Raw genomic sequence first — 10,267 nt, forward strand, 5'->3', positions numbered from 1 at the left:
TTAACAATAGTAATCTCTAAACTCGGGGGGGGGATCTAAGACTAGAAGAAAAGCTAAAAAAAAATAGACTAAAGGTAACGGAAATGTTCTAATTCAACATATTCAAGCCATTTATTTATAGTCAAAGATTGAAGAATAAAATAAAACCATAATTAGTGTCTTACCATTTAACACTTAAAAAAAAATCTAGTCCACTGTCTTCTGCTGTTTCTTAGGAGAGAAAGGAGGCACTGTCTTAAAGCACGATGCCAGAACATCTCCTGAAATGAACCAAGCTCCATAAAATCAGCTGCTCACATGTTGTAAAGAGTGACTACGGGGTGCTTGGGCGGCTCAGTCAGCTAAGCATCTGCCTTTGGCTCAGGTCAGGATCCCAGGATCCTGGGATCAAGTCCCACATCAGGTTCCCTGCTCAGCGGGGAGCCTGCTTCTCCCTCTGCCTGCTGCTCCGCCTGCTTGTACTCTTTCATTCTGTGTCAAATAAATAAAATCTTAAAAAAAAATGACTACAGCTCACCAAATGTTTTAATCCAGACATTTATTACTAAAGAGACCATCTTTTTTATTCTTCCACCGCATGAGTCCATGTTTGGGCAATATCCAAAATTAAAAGGCATAGTCTCTTTCCAATAGTCATTCGTGAGTCAAAAGGCCCACTTCATGGAATTCGGTAGCTTGTGTGGTGTCTAACTTCAAGGAGCAGCTTCCTTTTTGTAAATAATATTCTTTGTGAACAATGCCATCCAGGAGTCCACACTGCAAAACCTGCAGTGAGCCTACGATGAGCAGCTATAAATTAGAGCCTAAAATTTATGCTAAAATATATTTATAGAACTACTTTCAAAACTGGTATCCTCAAAAACAGCACTTACCAATATTTCAAAAATCTGATTCAAGTCATGCCTGTACTCATATAATTGCATACAGTAATTAACACTCCTTTTCTTTTGGCTCAGTTTGTATCAGGTCATGGCAACAATATTTATCTGGGTTATTTTGAGAGCGGTGATTGACAAATATATGTTTCAATTAGGAAAAATGGAGAAACAAGTTGCAATGTATTCATTGATCGAAGTAGTTCTAAAACATTCGGTCCCTAAAAAGGAAAAAATAAAAGGTATCCTAATGGTGAAAATATTGGAAAAATAATGGCCTTACACCATCAACCAAACTGAAGGAAACTCTTCACCCTAAGGACTTGTTAGATCAGTCCACTCATTTATTGGCACTACCAAACTGCTTGAGAACTCCTGTGCGATGTGTTAGATATGGGATATGATGAGTTATGATGAGGTCCATATCCTTAAGAAAAGGCACCATCTCGTGGGTTTCAGCCAAGCAAATAGTTTTTATAACAGTGATAAAAGCTATTGGGGCACCTGGGAGGCTCAATTGGATCATGATGCCAGAGTCCTCGGATGGGGCCCCACATCCACATTGGGCTCCCTGCTCAGCAGGGAGTCTGCTTCTCCCTCTGCCTCTCACCTCACTCATGCTCTCTCTCTTTCTCTCTCTCAAATAAATACATAAATAAAATCTAAAAAAAAAAAAAACTATTACAGATCTATGAACAAAATGCAGACGTAAAGAGGAGAGGGGGACTCAGCGGGTCTAGGGAAGCTGGGAAAGGTTTATCCAGAGGAGGTAACTGGCTGTGAGATTTGAACTGTGAATATATCCTAGAAACATGGATTAGGTCTCACAGAGTTTGAGCCAAAACTAGCCTAGAGTATCTCCAGAGGAATAAAATATTCAGTATGGCAGGCGGACAAGAGAGGCATGAATAGGCTGGCCAGACTGTATGATCAAGAGTAGAATTTTGATCTTATTCTATAAATGTATTTATAGATTCTAGAAGGGATGTTCAGCTTGATTTCTTAGGCTAATCCTTTTAAAGCATGAATGAATAATGGACTACACTGGAGAAAAGTTGGCGTCATCGGAAGACATCTAGGAGAGAAACAGTGGCATCTGGACTGAGGGACAAGAGAGCTGAGTTTAAGACGGAGAAGAGATTGACAAGTGATTTGATGAGTCACTGGATATGAGGGAAGCAAAAGAGAGATTGATATCACTTGAAACTGAAAATATATAGACTTCTGGAGGGCAAATAATCAGTTATAGTTGGCGTATTAAGTTTGTAAGGTCTACAGGAGACCAGATAAGTGAGTAGGAACTTGCTGGCAATGGAGATTAAGGAACCCACAAGGCGATTGAGGCCAAGGATTTCAGTGTCATCTCTCAAAATAAGCCCAGCTGACGTGTCTTAAGAATGCAGAGAGATAGAGCATAGAGTAAATTCAAAGGGGGAAGCCCTCAACATTTAAGGAGAGAACAGAAGGACTGGAGGAGGATGAGGGAAATTAATAAAGGGAGGAACAGTGAGCAGCACCTCAATCCTCTGGAAGTTTTCGGAGAGCTAGAGGCGGTACTGGTGTCCAGTGCTGCGGACAGGTTACTCGCGATGAGAGCCGAGATCAGGCGTTCGGTGCCCACCATTAGGAGCACCTACGGTTCTCGTAGGATATTGTAACTAAACACCAAACAGTATTAGCGTGGACCTTATTTCTCATACAACTTTGAATTTCCAGATGATCTCACAGCATTTTGTAAAGCTTTTCTGCTAGTATGTTGAGGGAGGTAGCACAATTTTTCCTAAGTGCTTCTCCGTTGCCCGTTTTTCACTCCGGGTCACACTTGGATATAACTGAAACTGACAAAGATATGCAACGTATATGTGACCTACGCATCTTGGTATAACCTTTGTTCCAAGAAATAGGGAAAGAGGAGACTGTAGCCATCTCAACCTCAATTAAAATATGCAGAAACTGAGTACTAGGCTAGCTGACGGTGAGCTGGTGTGTTTGTTACCAAGTGAGCAAGTCTGAATTTACTGATTCTCATCTCAGGCTCTCAAGTCAGAAGAAAATTAGCTTACACTTCCAGCTCCACTGATTAGTTGCTATATGACCTTGGGCAAATTACTTAGGCTCTTTATGTTTCCTTTCCCTAGGTGAAGAGCAGAAAAATACATAATTTCGACATAGTGCCTGGTGCATAGCCAATGCTCAATAAATAAACGGTAGTTACTATTGCTATTAAGAAATTATACTCACAACTTCCATAAGTGTTAAAAGCTTCCATAAGCATAGAAATCTGCCATCAGCTTATGCCAAAGTTGAAATAAGTTAATTAATCTTACACAAGTTTTTCATAATTTTAGACTTCGTTATAAATATGATTGACACTGGAAAACATTTTCAAAAATAATATTACCAACTTTGATAGTAAAGTTGGCAAAAATTTCATTTACATACTCAGTATAAATATAAAGCAGAACACTCAAAAGACTTTCAGTTAAATGTTTTCATTTCTGTGAAAAAAAAAAACAAGGATTTTAATGAAAAGAAAGCGAGCTAGCATTTATTGTATACTGATGATGTGCCAAACATGTAGACAACTCAGTGCTCCCAAAATAACTGCATAAAAAATTGTTTCCATTTTTATAGTTGAGGAAACGGAGACATTGCTAGGCTAATTGCTACTTAGGGTCCACCAGCTAACAGGTGTGAAACAAAGGTGGAATGCAATGTTTGTCTATTTCAAATCACTTTATATTTCCCCTACAAACACTGGAGATTTCCTTTCCCTTTTTACCCTACCTATCTGCCACAGTAACAGTGATTCTGCTCTCCTCCCAGGACACTATATTCCACATTTTAACAACTAGTATCCTGAGATCAGGGATTAATATTTTCAGTTCCTAGGAATCCTGAATCCCTAGGTAGTCAATTACGAATTCAGAATCCTAAAATCTTAGATTGAGGGCATCTTAGTTTTTACCTTTATTTAACAGAGAAAACTATAAGCCTGACCAAAGAGAGGTAAAATGACTTATACAAATTGTTACAGTTTGGTATTGGTAATATCAAGAGTAGGAAAAATACAGTGTATCACCTAACTTTCAGACCTCAGCTTTTGCAATATAAGGAAGCCATTCAATAGGTGCTTAATATTTGTGTGTGTGTGTGTGTGTGTACAAATATGACTACACACACACACACACACACACACACAGAGTACACCCATTGGTATTTTTCACTGAACTTCTACAGATTCCTGAAAGCCACGTTTCTTGCGTGTATGTGTGTTCCTGCCGCAGGTGCAAACATGCAGATACACATGCATTTGAGTTTTTTGGAGGGGATGTCTCAAACTAAATTCAATTAGTCATTCAAAGAATATTTACTGCATGCACACTATTTGTCAGACACTCTTCTGAGGTGCTGAGAACACGCCAGAGAACAAATAAAATCCTTGCCATCGGAGAGTGTTACAAGCACACTGCCTCAGCCATAAAATCTGCCCAACCAAGTTTCAACTGTCAAATTTACATTTCTCCAGAGAAATCATTTTGAAGAAAAGTAAGATGCAAGAGACTCCTGATCCCCTTGGAGAATCTTCCAAGACACCATTTATAAATCATTAATTTTTTATATCTGTATTATAAAGTAATCTAAAGAAAGTTTACATGGACACAGAGGATATTTTCCACAATTCACAAAGCATGTTTCAATATTTCTTGAGGGAATAGCATTCACTAAAGCACATTCAAATATGTTTTAAAAGTGTAGGATCTTACCAAAACATAACAAATGAGCAAAAACAGGGAGGGGGGGGGAATCAAGAAACAGACTCTGAACTATAGAGAACAAACTGATGGTTACCAGACAGAGGGGGGTTGGGGAGGGGGGGAGGGGTGAAATAGGTGATGGGGATTTAGAAGGGCCCTTGTCATGATGAGCACCTGGTGATTAAAATAAAAACCAAAAAAAAAAAAAAAAAAAAAGAAGGTACAGGATCTTACCAAAAATGATTGTACCTATTTGTGTTACTCCAACCTTATTAATGCATTTCTCCTTTTTAAAATCTACACCAACATGAACTTAGATAAACTGCTTCCCTAAACCAGACCATATCAGTTATTTTTTACTAGCAAATTATGCATCACATACACGAAAATCATAGATGCTCAATTTAAATGTGCACGTAAGAACGCCTACTGTGGACACCATATGCAATCTGATTTCCTCCTCATGGTAGTCAGTTCTATCTGGGTGTTATTACCCCTGTTTTACAGATGAGCAAACAGACTCAGAGAGGTTACATGGTGCATGTAACACACATGACCCAGTGAAAAACTGAATATCCATGTTCACGTACGGGGCCAGGGTCCAAGTTTACCAAATTTCTCAGTCACCTTTAAGGAGCACACAAAAAAGTAAAGTTCACGAAATGGTAAGAACTTCCATAGATGATTTCCATCTCTTCTTAAGATCAGTGAAAATGATTAGCTTTAGAATGCTTTTCCAAAATGAACATAGATTTCAAATTGTTTTCCTAATTGAAAAGCCACAGTATAAAATTCCAATGGGCAATTCCTCAGCCTGACTGTCTTGTTATCATCCACAGATGTGATGTCAAGAATAACAATAATTAAAACAGTAGGACTCTTTTTCCCTCCAAGGGAGAACAGGTCTCCGGAAACATATTGAGGAAACGGACAGAACACAGGCTGCTGCTGTAGACAATGAAATTATGAGCAATGACCATGACTGGCTGCCTCAGAAAACCAACCTGGCAAGTTGGGTGTTGGGAGACTAGCACATGCAAACGATAAGACAAGTATGTCTACCTGAAATCTTGATTTCATACACCCTATCAGGCCTTTATCCTATCACAAAAGAGGTTTAACAAACATAGGATTCCTTATATCTAGGAAGATTATGCATCCAAATTGTGGACTTGGGGTCCTTAAAATTAGTAATGGAATTTTACACTATCTACTTTGAATTATATAATTGCCTAGAAATCTGCCTCTCTTTGGAGCATTCCAGAGCCAGACACTGTGATATACAGCTAAAATTATACATTGAATATATAAGAGCTATCATATGCAACTGTTTGACCAAAAGTACACACAACAGCATTATTTTCCCCTAAAATCTCTCTCAAGTGCTATTTTTGCTGAGATTTAGGTTTCTATACTTTAAGGAGAAAATCTTGATTTTTCAGCTTCTGGCTGGAAGCAGTATTTCATATCTAAAATGATATATTGCAGCCAATCTATCCTGATAAGATGTCAAAAGAAGAATCTGGCAACTCCTGTGAGGTCAGGTGCACATTCCCTAGTTTTCGAGTGGTAGCCACTAGAACTGGTAAAGTGCTCAGCCAGCCTGTATTATTTCCCAGGAAGTTAATCCAAATTAATCCAAGAACAGCCACAACAAACAGCCCTCCTTAGAGGGCCTCTTATGCCTGGGGCTTTGCATTAACATTACTTCTTAATTCACAAAACCATTCTAATGTGTTGACATTATCATTCCCATTATACAGATGAGAAAATTGAGGGTCGGAGAAATTAAAATTATTGCCCAAAGGGCGCAGTGATTAAATCAGTGGGAACATATTTGAAAAAGTAACTTCAAAACTTGGAAAACCCAGCAGCTTTCTGGGCCTACGGCCCTCAGCAGAATCCAAGTATACAACTATCTACGCACAAATGTCACTCAATGGGCACCAAACTTGGTGCTGAAATAAGCTGAAATTAGGTAACTTTCCTGGTCTTGCATGGTCAAACTTACTTCATCAATCCATGAGCAAGTTGCTTAAAAACCAGGCCAACGCCGAATGCCAAACAAAAGGAGCTGAACCCCAAGCTGGGCAATGCGTCCCTAACCGTAGGACTGGGTAAGTGATTCACCAGCAGGAAAAATGATGCCGTCCTTAGATGCTTCATCCTCTCTAGAGCCGCAGAACACGTTTACGTGGAGATGAGTGGGAGGACACATTTCAGCCCACAACTTTGAACATATCTCTACCTTCTTTCTCTCTCTTCCTCCCTCTCCATCCTCCACCCCATCCCCTTCCCTTCTTCCCTATCTTTCTCGGAAAAGTTTGCATGTGTGCAAGTGTGGAGGGTACCGAGAGGAGCTGACAATGTTTAGGAGACGAATGTACTTTGACGTCTAACTGGAGTAGCAGTGAAGACGTTTTGAATTCATAAAGAACCCCCCCACCCCACAAAAAAAAAAAAAAAAAGAAAGAAAGAAAGAAAGAGAAAGAAAAGAAAAAGAAAGAGAGACAGACCTCCACCGATTAGCAGAAGCCAGGCTGACTGCAAGGCTGGGGGGGGGGGGGTTCCCACGTGATGTCCAGAGCTAAGCAGTAAAAACAATCAAAGTACTCCCCCCTTTTTCAGTTGGGCTAAGTTGCAACATAACAGGAACTTGAGATAACTTGAATCGATCTATGATCGCAAGCAGTGACTTAACTGTGGTCATGTAAAAAACAAAATAAAAAAGCAAACGAACAACCAACCTGCAAGGAATTCTAAGATGTGCAGAAGCCTACAAGGAGCTCAGGGAAGAAAAAAAAAAAAAATCCTGCACGATTATTTTCATAGGTTGATAAATGTATTGCCTGATCTGTGTCCCAACAGGAAACATGTGCCCAGAAAAATAAATTAAAGAAGTGCTCAGCTGTAGGCTAGTTTAGTTAAGGAGTAATGAAAAGGATAAGAATAGATGATGTGAGTGTAAGAACAGACTCAGAGGCTTTTAGCAAGGGTGTTTCTGGTTTCTATTATCACCTCTCTAATATAAATCTAACTCCACGGTTCTTAATGACTCTCCAGGGACCACCACTCACCAGATTAAATGTGCCCAACACCAAGGAGGGGCCCAGGAGATTTCAGCCTCTTATCTCCTTTGGGATATATCAGAGTTGGGGATCTTTTTTTTTTTTTTTTTTTTTAGTAGTATTAAAACTAGGGTTATCTGAGCTCTGCTAGTTAAAAAAAAAAAAGTCTTAAGAAAGGATATGGATATCGGAGATGGGCCACTCTTGAGGTTCAGAGTGATCAGAGTTTATGTCAAGCTCACAGGACAGGTTCCTTCCTTGACCCTTCCAGATAAAAATGGTAGTTGTGGGGACAGAAGAAGCCATGGAGGGTTGATTCTTGTCCAGCTTGGATCCCAAACTGACTTTTTTCTGCTATTTAAAGGCTTATGTGAGTTACCTGTCTCCCAAGGTTTGGTCATGAAGCAGAGTTATAGCTTCTCTAAGCCTCAGTTTCCTTCTTTTATTGGCATGAGATCTCTGAGGAGTCTTCTGGCTCTAAAGTTATATGAGTCTATGATTCTGACAGAAGGCCCCAGAGAGGAGTATAGAAGGATGAAGAGGAAGAGTTCTGTTAAAAAAAAAAAAAAAAAAAAAAAAAAAAAAAAAAAGCCAGCTCCATGACCCTGGAAGATATGAGGGAGGAAGGAGATGGGAAGAGGGGTGATCCTACAGGCCCTCCAGGCTCTCTAAGCATTTTCGACCTTCCCTTATTTTTCTTTATTGGCCTCTCTCTCCCAAGACAAAGCTGGCACAGGAGAAGCACTGGTGCTCAACACACAGACCTTTTCTTTAGCTCCTTATCTAAGTTACCCCAGGACACTAGATTTCTGCCTTTTTCTCAAGAGCCCTGTCTTGGTGACATTGGGAGGGTTTCTGACAAAACCCAAGACAACTGCCCAAGCCACCTTCAATCTCTGGACAGCCTTTCTGTTATCCAAAGAAGTGGTTAGTTTGAAGGGGGTGGGGTTGAAAAGAAGTGGGTCCTCCTTCCCATTCTTAGCACTGGGGAGAACCAAGGTAATCTGAAGACCACATTTGAGCATGTGTATGCAAGAGAGATGGGGGAAAGTGCAGCCACCTCTCTCCACCACTTCCTCCCCCATGCCCACTCTCCCTCCCTCCACCCATCCACCCCCAGAAGCCATCCTTCATCTGCTTGGTTTATTATCATATTTTTGTGTTAATACATTCTGTTGATCTGCAATGTCAGGTTGGATAATGAAATTTAAATTGGGTCCCTTCGATTTCCAATGGCTAAACATTTGTGTGTCTAACTCCAGGGCTGCCATGCAACTTAAACGCATTCGAGAGTGTCAATCACACAGCACAGGCACCCCACACTGCAGCGGCTTTCTTGGGGAGATTTTTTTTTTTTTTCCTGGTGAACATTTGCAAAGGCGTTTGCCCAGGATGCAGACAACCTGCATCATTCTAGCAAACCGGCTTATTGGTGGGCACAACCTGATGGAACAGATGCCTGGGCCACCCTCTCCCTATTTTCTGACCCCCAATAGCCAGGTCTTTAAGAATCCCACTGAAAGGGATGAGGGGATCAAGGAACAAGGAATGCTAAATTAATGGGCATTTTCTTCAGCAATAAAATAAGAAAATAGGGATCACTCACTGTATTTCAGACAGATCACAGCAACATCCAGATGGAAATCCAGGTGGTTAAGAACAAGCGAAAACGCATGATCTTGACACCAAAAAGAAAAAAAAAAAGGGTGGGGGGGAGGTTGATGAAGAAAAATCCAACTGCAATTATCCATCAATTTTAGTCAACATAGGCACAAATCCAACTGTGCTCTCTGCTGGTTTCTCTCCCCCAATCAATGCCTCATTCTGCCGCGGTCAACTTTTCTTCTCCGAAATTTCCTTGCAGATGTATTATTAATTCCCTCTCCTCTTGTGGGAAATTCAAAAAGAAAAGAAAACACCACCATAGCAGGTCTTTACTTTCCTTAAAAAAAGCCCCAAACTTTCAATTCCAAAAATATCTCCTTGGCTTACTTTCTCCTTTACAGAGAAAAACGAACATACTTTTTCTTTGTGGATCCTCCGTTCTCCATTTCCAATCATCCTTTTGGGGAGAGGGGGCAGCTGTTTTATTATTATTTATTTATGTCAGAACACACCAAGCCCCGTGGGTCTGACACAGGTTTATTTCATTTTTCAAGGCTCCCTGTGTGCACACATACACATTTGTGTTAAGATCCAGGTCTCACAAGAAAAAGCTTCCTTCTTCCTTTTCTCTTGCACGATCAGTTTATCCACTGCGTTCGGTTCCAAGAGAGAGCTGCGTCCCGCATCCTTCATTTTTGCAAGGCACCCAACCGCCACCGCCACCAAAAAAGTCTCCGTTTACATCGTTGATTCCTCACCCCCAGCTCCCCCTTCGAAGAATTTGGGGGTCAACTCCCCCCACTCGCCAGCCTTCCGGCCGGCCCCTTCTCCAAAGATCTGATTAGATTTCTCATCACAACCCAGTGCGCAATTGGATTTTTGATTTCAGCCACCCGGCCAGCCACCTTCCCCTCTCCCTCCAAACTCCCTGTTATATCCTGTCTCCTTCCCTCCACCGCCT

At 40.7% G+C, this 10,267-nt stretch overlaps 1 protein-coding gene across 4 annotated transcripts in view; it reads right to left on the reverse strand.

Annotated features, from left to right (window-relative positions):
- The window catches only part of LRRC4C (leucine rich repeat containing 4C), a 154,641-nt gene extending 144,381 nt beyond the window's left edge, over positions 1 to 10,260 (reverse strand). For all 4 annotated transcript variants that reach the window (XR_005837093.1, XR_005837094.1, XM_040638969.1 and 1 more), the window contains exon 1: positions 9,308 to 10,260. The gene's annotated coding sequence lies outside the window, so the exon portion shown is untranslated. The remainder of the gene's footprint in view (positions 1 to 9,307) is intronic.
- Positions 10,261 to 10,267: the final 7 nt, after the last annotated feature.

The sequence above is a fragment of the Ursus maritimus genome, unplaced genomic scaffold (genome assembly GCF_017311325.1).
Source record: "Ursus maritimus isolate PB19 unplaced genomic scaffold, ASM1731132v1 scaffold_23, whole genome shotgun sequence".
Classification (NCBI taxonomy): Eukaryota; Metazoa; Chordata; class Mammalia; order Carnivora; family Ursidae; genus Ursus; species Ursus maritimus.